General features: G+C 32.2%; 1 pseudogene; it reads left to right on the top strand.

Moving 5' to 3' along the window:
- Nucleotides 1-1580: 1580 nt before the first annotated feature.
- Nucleotides 1581-13077, top strand: LOC124909982 (annotated as a pseudogene).
- The last annotated feature ends 3017 nt before the right edge of the window (nucleotides 13078-16094 follow it).

Below are 16094 nucleotides of genomic sequence, written 5' to 3' on the forward strand. Positions count from 1 at the left end.
CATTTGATGGGCACATGAGACATAATGCTGGTGTAACAATATATTAGATCTTGATTAAAATCTCTTTTATACGCGTTTGAGAACGCACAATATTTTTTTCTAATTTTTTAAAGAAAAAGTTGGTGGCGATTCTAAAAAGTCAAAATTAATCTATCGATAAGAATATAAGCTATCTTAAGATGTCGACCATTTTTAGACGTTACATTAATATTTTATTTATCTATATTTGTAAAAAGTGGGAGGGTCAAAAATCAAAACTAGAAACCCTAGTTTTGATTATAAGATAACAAACAAATGACCCTAGAGTTTCTGAATGGTAGAAATCAAACAACAGTATAATCAAAAATTACAATTAACGTTCCCAATTTTTGTTGTTATTTCCATATTCGCCTTGTAGACAATATTGTTTTCTTCCACGTTCCCTTCCTCGTTAATACTTCACGAAATATAATTGAAATGTAGCAAATGATGATATCTGTCTGCTCCAATTGTTTAGCCTAACTCTGTATGAACATGTAATACATTATAATATTATTTTACCTTATAAATTATCTTTTTATTTTTATTTTTTATATTTCAATATTTATTCCCTTAAAAATCTATTTATTATTATTTTTTACTAAAAGGACATTAAAGCTCTTTTTTTACCGGTCAAAGTTTAGAAATATTTTATTAAATTTGATAAAGAAAAGAGCTTATAAATAATTATGTAAATATATACTAAAACATAGGAATAAAATTAAAATAGTTTAAGGATAGAGTGATTATGAGATGTAATAAATATGAGGTTATGCTAACTTTCTAGATTCAATCAAACAAAAATAAAATTAAAAAAAATAAATTAATAATATTATATATATATATATATATATATATATATATATATATATATATATATATATAATATGTTAAACAAGATTAAATAGAACACGAAAAGTCAAAAATAATTTATTCTTGGCCCCTCCAATGATTTATCTAGAATGGAAGAATGTCTGATTTTTTTTATATCATTCAGATTGAGTTTTTTTTTTTTTTTTTTTTTTTTTTTTTTTTTTTTTTTTTAGTTTTGACATCCTATTTAAACAGATTGAATTTTCGTCTCGAATTTTCACAATCCAAACAATATTTCCAACTCCGACTGTATTAATGATCATTTCTCGAGTTAGTGTTTGTTCCCTTCTTAGCAATAAAGGGGTGAAATAATTCGATATGGATTTTTTTTCTTTCAATAAAGAGTTACTAAAATTGGTCTTTCATCATTTTTAACTTAAATGAGAAATAATTATAATATTTATAAATATAATAGTAAGAGTTTCTTAAGATTTTGATAATAAAAATATATAAAAGTAATTGAGTTTTTTTTTTATAGTTAAGATTTTGATAATAAAACAAAAAGAAACAACCCTGAAAAAATTTCTCTCAAGCAAAATGTGTGAATATATTGATATGTACCTTTCACGTACGCTGCTTCTGGTCTGATAAGCTCTTCCTCAGTCTCGTCGGAATCATCGGCTCCGATTTTCATGCTTCCAGTGAACAACGCTATCAGGTAGAAGATTGATCATATGCTGCTTCTGAAGATGGCCATCCTAATTATATTGGCACTAGTGTTCTGGGCATTTACGTCTGCGTATTCTCTCCCTTTCGTTGTTTTCCATGGTAATCTTTAACTGATCGATGTGAAAGTTGTTGGAATTTTTAAACTAGTTCTATAAATTCCATTAATGAATGGAAATTAGAATATGGATAATAAAATCAAATCAAATTCACATGAAATTCAAACGTGAATTAAAGGGTGAAATTTGATCCAAATGTATAATTTAAATCAATTAATTTAAATTAATTGATCTAAAATGCCTTGATGACCAATTAACAAAATGTTGTTAATTTGTAGTGTAACTTACATGAGTTTGTTATTACTATTATTATTATTATTTGTTATGATAATTTATATTATTATTAACAAATTGGAAAACCATGTAATGTTAGTATTGAATTGTAAATGCCTTAATTGTTTTGGCAAACAATTACTCTATAATGAAGAGAAAAACGTTAAGGTAATGAAGAGGCGGACAATGCCAACCGTTGGATCAAATGATGATTTTATTTAATGGTTTAACTTTCAACAATATAAGACCTCTCATCTCTAATCAAAAACAACTTCTTCATTTTTCATTCTTTCTCACTCTAGAATTCCAAAAGTCTTCTTCCTGTTTTGTGAGTGTTCTTCGAGTTCTGTGTTCGATTTTTCCGTTGAAACCCGGTGATAGTTCAGGTACTTTATCAAGTTCGTTGTGTAGTGATTTCGGTGCTGAATCACTACTAGATTCGTTGTACCCTGGGAGACAGCCATCTGTGATAAGCTCTAGCACATGGGGAGACGGTGGAACTGTTTTAAGGGAAATGTGCTAAGCACATGCCTCGAATCAACAATTTATTTGGTGATATTGTTTTTCATATATTTTATTTATTTCATCTATTTGTAACATAATTTATATATATATTTCTGTTATTTTTCAAGACAAGATTTCTAACAATCTTAAAACAGTCTCGTGTGATAAGTTATTTAGTAGCTTGTGCCATCGAAATTTTGTCTTTGATGTTTCAGGAATACGAGTTATGATGTTATAAAACAGATGATGACTTATTTCGACAATATGAAAGTTGTTAATGTAAAGGATTAAGATGGATCTACAAATAAAGATAAGTCTTTATTGTATACATATAATATTTTTTATTATTAATATTATTTGTATGAAAGATTACTTTTATAAGCTAATATATGTTGATGTAGATATATATTCTAAAATAAAAATAAAAATGATGTATATTCATTGTATAAATATTTTCTAGAAAATAAATTAGAAAACAATAATTTATTTTATTTTTACTTGAATGTATGTTTGTTGGTTATTAAAATTATTATTAATAATAAATGGAAAATAAAAGTAACTAAAGAGTTAGCTTTTAATTTCTAGAAATAAATTAATAATAGTAATTAAAATTAATTATAATTGAAATATATTGTTTCAGTTTTAAAATAATTAATTATAATATATGGATTCTTAAATTAATTAAGAGTTGATAATTAATAAGAATGTGGTATGATGATTATTAAATAAGGAGAGATAATTTATTTATTTATATATTATTTTATGTACTATATTTTATTATGGTATTAAGATATCATTTTAAAATGTGTGTAAATATTTGTTTTTTTTTGACAGAGTTGAGTCAAAGAAATAAATATATTCTTTTAATTAAAGGATACAAAAAGTCATAAAAGTGATGAAATGATGAAAGGGTGCATTGGTGTAGTGGTTCAAAGTTTAGACACAATGATGTGTGTTGGAAAGGAGGTCCCTTGTTCGAATCTAGCTGATGAAATGATTTCTTTTGTAGAAATCAGACGTGATAAAATGACAGTAGTCATTTACGTTGATTTCTTTTGTAGAAATCGGACGTTGATAAAATGACATTAGTCATTAACGTTGAAACCATTCCAATTTCTTGTATAGAAATTATGAGATGAATGGAATGATCAATGATTTCTTTGTAGAAATCTGACTAGTTAAAATGACTTTAGTCATTGATGTTGAAACCATTCCAATTTCTTCTGTAGAAATTATGAGATGAATGAGATAGTCAATAATTGTTAAAATGACTATAGGAAATGATTTCTTTATTCCAATTTCTTAGGCAGAAATTATGAGATAAATGAGTGCCCATAACAATGTCTTATATAAAAATTTGATCTGTCAAAAAGATTTTAACCATGGATGTTAGAATGATTCTAATTTCTTGTGGAGAAATTATGAAATAAAATGGGGGCACTTAACGATTTCTCATATAGAAATTTAATTTGCTAAAATGACTTTGTCATTTATATTTTGAGGCATTTAAATTTCTTGAGATTAAATAAGTTATTTGTGTTAGAACTTATTATAATCATGCATTTAAAAAGACACGACTATGTTAGTCGAAATTGTCTTTGCAAAAATTGTCTCGGTGAGAACAATTTACCCAAAGTTATTTTTGAGCATGCATAGTCGTTTCACGTCGATTATTGTTCAAAATATGACAATGTAAGTGCTTCAATTAAGATATGAAATATATTTATAATTATATTTTATTTGATTACGTTACTAAGTGATTAATTGTATATATATCATGCATATTAGTTAATAATATGATAATTTGTGTTAATTCATAATATGTATGATTAACTTGTTATTTATATACACACGTGAATAAATATTATTGTATATCTATTTTATTTTAATAGATAATTTTGAAATTTGTCACAAATTGTGTTCTTTGATTGACAAAGAATTGTTATAGAATGTTAAAGGTCATCTAATTAATTAAGAAACGAATAATTGATGACATGAATATTTATTTTTATAATTAGTTAGTTTTATATTCGATTAAAGATAAATGATCAACATTCTAATTAAGTGTAATAATTAATATTTTAATTAATTATCATGTATTTTTTAAACGTATTTTTAATGATAAATGAAATTGTATATATATTTGTTTAATAATATATGACATATTATTTATTTGATTACGTTCTATGTTATTGACTATATATATTATAGTTGTTTTGTTGTGGTGACAAAAATTCATGAAGCAATAATATACAATATCATATATATGGATATATTAATTTTGGTTTAATATAATATATTTGATATACATTGTTCAACGCATCATTAAGACTTACTTAATTTGATAATTTTGAAATCAAATAGTTACAAGGAAAGTCTTGTTTCATTTGAGAATAATGTGGCAAACGTGCCGATATTATGGGATGTAAACGTGCAACCGAAAATAAATATTTGAGCGACTTCGGTCAAAGATGCTTGAAATATTCTGATTTCTTTTGTAGAAATTATATGATATGGTGAATATTTATTTGATTAAATATTCTAATTTCTTTTATAGAAATTAAGTGTTGAAATAAATATTTTAATTGATTAAATATTTTAATTTCTTATGGAGAGATTATGTGAAGAATGATTTATATATGAATAAACATTCTAATCTCTTGTATAGAAATTATATTTTATTCAATTAAATATTTATGATATAGTTATCTTATTCATTGTATGATAAGTATAACAAAAGAAATTTGTAAAAAAATTGTGTGACAATTTCTTGATTAGAAAATCATTGATTTAAATCATATAAGTGTGTGATTTAAACAAGGGTACCAACACGAATGTGGGGGCAAATATTTTTATTGATTATAACACAAAAATAATTGTGTATATTATGATAAATAAAAAGATAATTTATTGTTAGAGAAATATGTTCTCTATAAAAGATAAAGTTGCGCAACTTTACAAAAAGAAAGAAAATAACAAGAAAATATCTTGTTTATATTTGCTGAGTTGGTGTTCAAATCGATATTTTAGATTTGAGGATTTTGAAATCAAGAAACGTGTCATATTTTGACATTAGTTTCATAAAATTTTGAAGAACCAATGTCTTCAAAAGAATTTTATGAAATAAATGAAAAAGAAAGTTTATAAAGTCTTGATATGACTTATAACAAATTTTATAATGATGATATGAAAATTTGATCATACTTTTATTAAAAAGTGAATGTGACAATTATATATATCATGAAGACAATGAAAATTATTTCATTACGTGTCTTTTGTACGATATTTTTATTGTTGAAAATTACGATAAAAATGGTTAAATCCATAAAGGATATGAATTGCACTAAACGAAATATCATGTTGTTATCAAATGATATATTGATATTATTAAATGAAAGAATTTACGTCTTAAAGTGAATATGTTTACACTTAGAAGTGCAATCTACGTATGGAAATCTTCTAATAAACTTATGATGTATAGATTAAACGTTATAATCTATATTTTTGACTTATGTCGAAAAATAAAATATTTTTATGTAAAATATATAATCATTTACACGAAGGCAGAATAGTTCAAAGACATTTTGTCTACTAGTTAGCCAAGTAAACAATATTTTCATAAAAAAAAATGTTTAAATGGTAAGCATGTACGAATGACTATGCTTCTTATTAGAAGACATTCCAAGATTATCAGAAATTTCTAATTATTGTAATAATAATTTGAAATTAGATAAACTTAGAGTCAATGACAAGTCTAGACATACACGTCTTAGACATAATGTCATTAGACTATACTCTCTAATGGAGTTATCAAATTTGACTATGTAAGTCAAAGATAACATTGTGGATCCACTAATCAAATTATAGAATAGAGAGATAGTTTGACGTCTTATGAGACATCAGCCTACTATAAGTTGGTATGAAGGAAAACCCAACCTATGCAGACTGGAGATCCCAAGAACTAGGTTCAATGGGACAACCTAATTGTACTAACTTGGAAAGTTATTGTTGAGGATTAATCCTATAACGAAACAATATATATTTTGACGAGGATAAGCATATCGCTTTTAATGATTCTTTGTGAGAAAAGAGATCACCTATGTGAGGGAGAAGTGGGGCCGCTTCGAAAGAATTGCACGGCTCAATTCTAGACCCTCTCACAGAACCAGGCGCGTGTTCCATGGCCAAAATGGACACATCCATGAGAGCTTGACATGTATCAGGGAGAATTCTATGTGAAAGTGTGTAATCGTTTACACAAAATGCAGAATAGTTCAAGGACATCGAGTCTACTAATCAGCTAGTAAAGTTATATGCTTTCACAAGGGAAGGTTCAAAGGGTTACACCTACCTATCCTATGTAGAATTCAACTGTTGAACCTTCACCGGGTTAATCTTTCAATTTCCATTAATGTGGGGGATTGTTGGAATTTTTAAACTAGTTCTATAAATTCCATTAATGAATGGAAATTAGAATATGGATAATAAAATCAAATCAAATTCACATGAAATTCAAACGTGAATTAAAGGGTGAAATTTGATCCAAATGTATAATTTAAATCAATTAATTTAAATTAATTGATCTAAAATGCCTTGATGACCAATTAACAAAATGTTGTTAATTTGTAGTGTAACTTACATGAGTTTGTTATTACTATTATTATTATTATTTGTTATGATAATTTATATTATTATTAACAAATTGGAAAACCATGTAATGTTAGTATTGAATTGTAAATGCCTTAATTGTTTTGGCAAACAATTACTCTATAATGAAGAGAAAAACGTTAAGGTAATGAAGAGGCGGACAATGCCAACCGTTGGATCAAATGATGATTTTATTTAATGGTTTAACTTTCAACAATATAAGACCTCTCATCTCTAATCAAAAACAACTTCTTCATTTTTCATTCTTTCTCACTCTAGAATTCCAAAAGTCTTCTTCCTGTTTTGTGAGTGTTCTTCGAGTTCTGTGTTCGATTTTTCCGTTGAAACCCGGTGATAGTTCAGGTACTTTATCAAGTTCGTTGTGTAGTGATTTCGGTGCTGAATCACTACTAGATTCGTTGTACCCTGGGAGACAGCCATCTGTGATAAGCTCTAGCACATGGGGAGACGGTGGAACTGTTTTAAGGGAAATGTGCTAAGCACATGCCTCGAATCAACAATTTATTTGGTGATATTGTTTTTCATATATTTTATTTATTTCATCTATTTGTAACATAATTTATATATATATTTCTGTTATTTTTCAAGACAAGATTTCTAACAAAAGTCTATTGTATTTCTACTTCATTTAATCTTTTTTTCATAGACAATCAGTTGTATGATGAAAAACACTAGTTTCTGTTGCCATTGATACGGTTATTCCAGTTTGAACATAGTAAGTACAATTGACATGATTATGTTTTGATAATTCTTTGTTTTATTATTGCAGGAATTGGAGATAAATGCACAAACAGTGAAATGAAAGAATTTACCAATGATATAAGCAATTGGTCGGGTTCCCAAGGACATTGCATGTAATATCTTTGTCCAGTTCATATGCTCGATTGTATTGTTTCCTATTCATTAGACTGATCACTTGTTTCCTTCAAATAGAGAAATTGGAAATGGAGCAAGAGATTCCTGGTTCATGCCATTAACAAAACAGGTTTGTCTGTTAGCCATGGCAAATCCCAGACTCAGCTATTTTCTTCTCCAAATTTAACTAGATCTGTTTCGGTTTTACTTCTTGCAGACTGAAATTGCTTGTGAGAAGGTGGTAGAGCTACCTGGTTTGTCTAATAATTGAGTTGTTATAAAGTATACATAGTTATTCCCTTAGCCCTTTCCTTTCTGCAAATTACAGGTGAAAAATATTAGTGCGCTCAGCCAAGGCTACAATATAGTTGGATTTTCCCAGGTTCGTTCAAAGAAATTAATCGAAAATGTTTATCTTATTCTTTGTAACTTATGGGTGAAATGTATATATTGGATCAATTTGATGAATTTTTCCTTCAGGGAAATATCATTGCTCGTGCTGTTATTGAGTTTTGTGAAGGAGCCCCTCAAGTAAGATTCATCAACATTAAAATGTATTTAATATTCATTTACTTGATTTCTGCAACAACTTAGGTGTATAATTACGTATCACTGGCTGGTTGATGCAGCGTGCGTGACTAGGATGAACCTTTATCAAGATTCGTTGATTCTTACGAATACCGAAAGTTGATAGATATTGAGGAAACCTCGTTTTCTGATTAATAATCTTCCCATAACAAAGTGTTTTAAGATTCTTTAAATACTCAAACCCTAGCTTGCAAAAGAAATAAACAACTTTTAATAAATTGCAAAAAACACCCGAAACTAATAAAAATGCGATTTTGAGCCCCTAAACGTCGTCAGATGGCCTTAAACCATCATACCTCATGGCAAAGCCATGACTTCTTCACAGCACCACGTTTCCGCCCGAAAAACACTAGGCAATCGTCGAAATCTGACACTTGCGAGATATTTTCGGATGCTGCAACTTTCGCATAAACGCCTCTTCGACTCGCACCGCATCATTCCCCCCAGGGTAGAAAAGATTCGTCCTCGAATCTGGAACCGCATCATCCTCATCAGAAGAAGACTCACCCACAAAAGGAACAAGATGCTTCACATTGAACACATCAGAGGTACGCACATGGTTGGGAAGGCGTAAACGATAAGCATTGGGGTTGATCTTCTCCACAATCTCAACAGGACCAATCTTCTTAGCAGCAAGCTTGCTATATTCATGAGCTGGAAAATGATCCTTAGTCAGAATAGCCCACACAAAGTCACCAACTTCAAAATCAACAGCACGCCTTCTCGAATCAGCCTTCTCCTTGTACTTGGCAGTAGCAGCAACCAAGCGGTCATGAGTGGTCTGATGAACCTGAGCCAACTGACTAACAAAATCCGCAGCAGTGGAATGAGGACGCACCTTGCTGGGCAGCGCTAACAAATCAAGAGGAGCACGCGGAGACAGCCCGTAAATCACATGGAAAGGACTAAAACCAGTGGAGCGATTAACAGCATGATTGTGAGCAAACTCGGCCTGAGGCAGCTTCAGATCCCAAGCCTTAGGATGATCCCCAACTAAACTGCGCAGAAGGTTCCCCAAAGACCTATTAACAACTTCAGTTTGGCCATCAGTTTGCGGGTGATAGGCACTGCTAAAATTCAGCTGAGTATTAACCAAACGCCAAAGACTCCTCCAAAAGTGACTCACAAAGCGAGTGTCCCGATCAGAAACTATGGAGGCAGGAAGTCCATGAAGGCGATACACATCCCTGAAATAAAACTGTGCAACAGCCACAGCATCAGAGGTTTTTTGCAGGGAATGAAATGAACCATCTTTGAGAATCGGTCAACCACCACAAAAATCGAATCAGAACCACGCTGGGTACGTGGCAGCCCAAGGACAAAATCCAGTTTGCTAAACACAGAAGCACCACCCAACTGATCCAACAAGTCATCCAACCGGGGAATAGGAAACCGATAACGCACTGTAATCTTGTTGATATCACGACTATCAATGCACATACGCCAAGACCCATCCTTTTTTGGGGTAAGAAGGGCCGGGACAGCACAGGGACTAAGGCTCTCTCGAATGTGTCCCTTAGTCAGCAAGTCCTCCACCTGTCTACGCAACTCGTCATGTTCTTTGGGACTCATGCGGTAATGAGGACGGTTGGGTAGGGCAGCACCTGGAACCAAGTCAATGTGATGCTGGATATCACGCAAAGGAGGCAAGGCACAAGGCAGATTCTCAGGAAAAACATCTGCAAACTCCTGTAACAGCGGCTGCACTGGAATAGGAACCTCAGAACTAGCACCACAGGTAATCAGCGAACAAAATAGAGCAAACACCATGCCAGATTCAACCATGGCGGTCTGAAAAGGACCCCGAGACAACAAGGTGGCAGGGGGGACGCATGATGAGTGGGGGCAGCACCCTTCTTGGGCTGATTTGGCATCAACACAATCTTGACTCAGTCAGGACAGGCGATAAGGCTTGGGGTGAGGTTCAGTGGACAGACCCAGCTTCGAAACTGCAACCTCAGAAATCACATTCTCACAACTCCCAGCATCAATGATGAAGATGCAAACTTTGCCACCGATGGTACAAGTGGAATGGAACAGATTATTGCGTAACCACTCGTTGTCAGGAGCACGAGGGGTTAAACATTATCGACGAATCACCAAAAGGGGGCCAACATCACCAGAAACATACTCCTCCGCTGCCTCATCATCATAAACATCATACACTGGGGCTGAATCTGAAGGAAGAGCAGAGTCAGGATCATCCACCTCAGTAAAAAGACCACGATTGGTGGACTTTGGGTTGCGACACTCTGCTTGGCGATGGCCAACTTCACCACAATTGAAACAATGCAAGCCACCGGGACGTCCCTGCGGGGGGGCTGTAGTGCCGCGAGGGGGGGCTAGGGTGGGATGGGCCGGCTGGGAAGAAGAACCAATGCCACTAGTGGGGACAACCTGTTTTCCAAAGCTACCCGAACCGCGCCTGGCTAGCTGTTTCTCAGCCTGTGAAGCACGCTGATGTGCCTCAGAAACAGTCAAGGGATCAAACATATTCAAAATATCCTGCAACTGGAGGCGAAGGCCACCAATATAGCGAGAAACCAACTGGAGAGGGGACTCAGACAGGTCAACACGAGCCACAAAGGTGTAAAACTCAGTGGAATAGTCATCCACAGAACGAGAACCCTGACGAAGATTCTGGAACCGTTGGTACAGGTTACGTTCGTAATTATATGGTAGAAACGCAGCCCTAATATGCTTCCTGAATTTGTCCCAATTCGTGAGCTTTGCCTTACCATGACGAACACGTGTCTGTTTCAACTGTTGCCACCATGCTTGTGCACGATCATCTAAGCGGGTCGTAACAAGGGGTACACGACGATCTGCAGGAACTTCCTTGAAATCCAGAATCTCTTCAACCTGAGAAAGCCAATCAATAAACTCTTCCGGTGGTAGACTACCATCGAACTTAGGGATGTCCACCCTGAAAGCCTGCTCCCAGCGATGATTGGGGCGTTCAGGGGATCGATTCCGAAGACCACCGAGAGGGTTTTCATCTGTCACCGTAACATCGTCTTCAGGGTGGTGCATGTGCATAGATGCATCCATCCGTTGCGTCAACCATTCAACCTGCCGCCTCAAATCGTCGTTATCACGGCGAAACTCAGCGTTTTCACGTCGCAACTCAGCAAGGTCACCATCATCAGCACCAGGGGTAGGGTTGCGCGGCTGTCTTTGGGGCGGCATACCTCAGGGTCGACTGGAAACTGATACCAACTGATGCAGCGTGCGTGGCTAGGATGAACCTTTATCAAGATTCGTTGATTCTTACGAATACCGAAAGTTGATAGATATTGAGGAAACCTCATTTTTTGATTAATAATCTTCCCATAACAAAGTGTTTTAAGATTCTTTAAATACTCAAACCCTAGCTTGCAAAAGAAATAAACAACTTTTAATAAATTGCAAAAAACACCCGAAACTAATAAAAATGCGATTTTGAGCCCCTAAACGTCGTCAGATGGCCTTAAACCATCATACCTCATGGCAAAGCCATGATTTCTTCACAGCACCACGTTTCCGCCCGAAAAACACTAGGCAATCGTCGAAATCTGACACTTGCGAGATATTTTCGGATGCTGCAACTTTCGCATAAACGCCTCTTCGACTCGCACCGCATCACTGGTCCACATGCTGGGATAGCTAAGATTCCTTATTGTGGTGTAAGTTTACTTCCCTTGCTGCATAGAAAGTTATTGTTTTTGGACTTTGAATGAAGATGCCATTATGGTTTGCTTCTTACCCGATAAGTATTAGTCTTTTTCTTTTCTTCCTACAGTCCGGAAATTACTGCACTCTGGTGGATTCTATGATAAAATTAGGAGTATATAGTAAATATGCGCAGGTACGTTTTCTTCCAATCCTGAATCTCCTTTTTTTCAAAACACATTTGATAAATGATTTGTTTGCAGGAAAACTTTGCACCAGCTGGTTATATAAAAATGCCAACTGTGAGTACCTAGATTTCGCCTATATAATGGTTGGGCTTCCTATACGATTTCATAACTTTATATACTTTGTTAGGCTATTAATCAATACATGAAACATTGCAAGTTTCTTCCTCAACTGAATAACGAATACAAAGATCACAAGAATGCTGTTTACAAGGAAAGATTCGCCAGCTTGCAGAATCTTGTGCTTATCATGGTGAGTGGAACTGTCTTTTCTTTTCACAACTTTTCAGTTTATAAGAGCATACTGAATTCCTGTTTTATTGGCATGATTCCTGTGTTCTTGTTTTGGTTATCAACAGTTTGAGAATGATAAGGTTTTGGTTCCCAAAGAAACAGCATGGTTCGGTTATTTCTCAGATGGGTCGAAGGATAAGGTTTTGTCTCCGCAATTGGTGAGTATAATAGCAGTTTGAATTTTGGCACTGTCAATAATTACAATAATAATAATAACATTTGATCTCTTTATCTTGCAGACTGCATTGTACAATGAAGATTGGATTGGTTTAAAGAGTTTAGACAGAGCTGAGAGAGTGCAATTCATAAATATATGAGGAAAACACCTCGAGATATCGAATACCGATACAAAGAAATATATTGTGCCTTATTTGAAGCAATGACTATCGATATGAAGAAATACATTGTGCATTTCGAAAATGGTCATTGAGATTGGATTCCATAAAACAAGTGGTTGGATTTAAGGAAGAGAGGATCTATTTGCATACATTCTTTTTATTTTTGAATTTAAGGGAAAGTACAATATAACATTCTAAAAATGTTATTTTTTTATTTGTTTGTATGACATTTAACTTATTAGAGTTTATTTTTCTCATCTTAGACATTTTTTTTACTTTTAATAATATATACTTACATATTTATTTGTCAATTAGAATAAAAAAAAACTAAATTCTATTGAGAGAGATGTCAGGCGGTAAGAACGTAGAAGGCGATTCCTCTACGACATTCCGCTCTTCTCATTTTTGGTCGTTAACTCTAGGGCCAAGCCATTACCTCATTCAATAGACTAAATCGTATTATTGTGAGATTTGAAATTGATTTATTTTTTTCTTTTTGCAAACAATTAACTCTTACAAATGGTTTGAATATTCATTAGTTGGAAAATATTATAATTATCTTAGAATCAATAATTTTGCCTTTGGGAGAATAGGTGTGGAGATAGTAATGGTGAATTTTTAGTCTTTTTTTTCCTATCAAGAGTGACTAAAGTGATCTATTTAAAGTTGTAGTAATTTTTTTTAATTAAATAAATGATAAATTACACTTTATTGAAACTCATTCATTTGACTGGAGCGAGCAAAAGAGTTTGATTACACAAATCTTTACTTAATTTGTGTATGTTTAAAAAATGTAGTTCATTTAGTGAGAAATCAGTTTATATTAGTGAGGCTGAGTTGACACATTTATTTATTTGTTCTGAAAAACAAAGTTGTTCATACATTAATCCAAAGTCATTCATTTGTTAAAAAAATTGACTTAAAATCAAATAAAAGTTCTTTCCATTTATCTAATATCATCATCATAACAAACTCAACTTATTATAAATTATGAAGTTAGGAACAAGGGTTTTACTCTTTTTAAATAATTAAAATGGGAGCTTCGATCTTGGTTTGAATTTATTGGAAGCATATATAAAAATTCATTTTTTATACCCGAATTTATAACGTTTTAAATTTCAAGTCACCAAAGTTTTATTTTATCAAATTTTTTAGTAGACTTATTGCACAAGAATGAGAGTAAATAATTAAGAAAACCTAACATTTTATAAAATAAATAACAAATGAATAGGTGTATTGAATTATAATAACTGACATGTTATTACTTTATTTGTAGGAAATAAAGAAAAAAAATAAAAAAAAAGTTAATGTAGGAGTAATAAAAAAATTAATAATAAAAAAAAAAAATATAAATATAATAATAACAAAGTTATTAATAATATATATATATATATATATATATAAATATATATAATGGGACAACTATATATATATATATATAAATAAAAAAAATATAACGATAGTATTGTTAGTAACATTCAATTGTAACTCACGGTCTCTACTTACATGGTTACCAAATTAGGCCTACCAATTATGAGCCACTAAATGATTTACCGACACATAATCTTGTGCTGGTAAAATTGCAATTATAAGCCAGTCAAATAATTTACCGACACATACACTTGTGACAGGAAGAGACAATTACGAATCACTGGGTGTGTTTGATGATGGAGAATTGGAATTGGAATTGGCTTTGGAATTCTAATTCCAATTCCATGAGAATTGACATTGAATTACAATTCAATTCCTATGTTTGGAAAAATGATAGAATTGTAATTCAATTCCAATTCCTATGTTTGGGAAAATGGTAGAATTGTAATTCAATTCTAATTCCAATGTTTGTAAAATAAAATATCGGTTCAAAATGTTAACTTTTAAAATATGTTTTGACGTTTTGGCACGTTTAATACGTTTTTGACATTTTTTCACATTTTCACACGTTTTTCACGTTTTTCACACGTTTTAACACGTTTTTCATATTATTCACACATTTTCACGTTTTTCACATGTTTTAACACGTTTTTCACATTTTTCACACGTTTTTCACGTTTTTCTAACGTTTTTCACGTTTTTCACATGTTTTCACGTTTTTCACGTTTTCACACGTTTTTTACACGTTTTCACACGTTTTCACGTTTTTTACACGTTTTAATACGTTTTCACGTTTTTCACACATTACAACACGTTTTTCATGTTTTCACACATTATTCACACGTTTCACGTTTTCCACACGTTTTAACACGTTTTTCACGTTTTACACGTTTTTCACGTTTTTCATGTTTTTCACGTTTTTCACACGTTTTAACACGTTTTTCACGTTTTCAAACGTTTTCACGTTTTAACACGTTTTTCACACGTTTTTCACGTTTTTCACACGTTTTTCACACGTTTTTCACGTTTTCACGTTTTAACACGTTTTAACACGTTTTTCACGTTTTCACGTTTTTAAACGTTTTTCACATGTTTTTCACGTTTTCACACGTTTTTCACGTTTTCACACATTTTTTTACACGTTTTCACGTTTTTTACACGTTTTAATACGTTTTTCACGTTTTTCACACGTTTTTCACGTTTTTCACACATCATTCACACGTTATTCACGTTTTTACGTTTTTCACACGTTTTAACACGTTTTACACGTTTTTCACGGTTTTCACGTTTTTAACACGTTTTAACACGTTTTCCACGTTTTCAAACGTTTTCACGTTTTCTACACGTTTTAACACATTTTTCACATGTTTTTCACGTTTTTCACACGTTTTCAAACGTTTTTCACGCCTTTCACACGTTTTAACACGTTTTTCACGTTTTTCACATTTTTCACGTGTTAAAACGTGTTAAATGTGTTAAAAATGTGTCAAACGTGTCAAAAACGTAAAAAACATGTGAAACGTGTCAACGTGTTAAAAACGTTTTAAACGTGTTAAAAACGTTTGAAACGTGTTAAAAACATGAAAACGTGTCAAAAACGTGTTAAACGTTCCAAACATGTGAAAAATGTGTTAAACATGCCAACACGTGAAAAACGTGTCAAAAATGTGGTAAACGTGTCAAAAACGTAA

The sequence above is a fragment of the Impatiens glandulifera genome, chromosome 7 (assembly GCF_907164915.1).
Source record: "Impatiens glandulifera chromosome 7, dImpGla2.1, whole genome shotgun sequence".
Classification (NCBI taxonomy): Eukaryota; Viridiplantae; Streptophyta; class Magnoliopsida; order Ericales; family Balsaminaceae; genus Impatiens; species Impatiens glandulifera.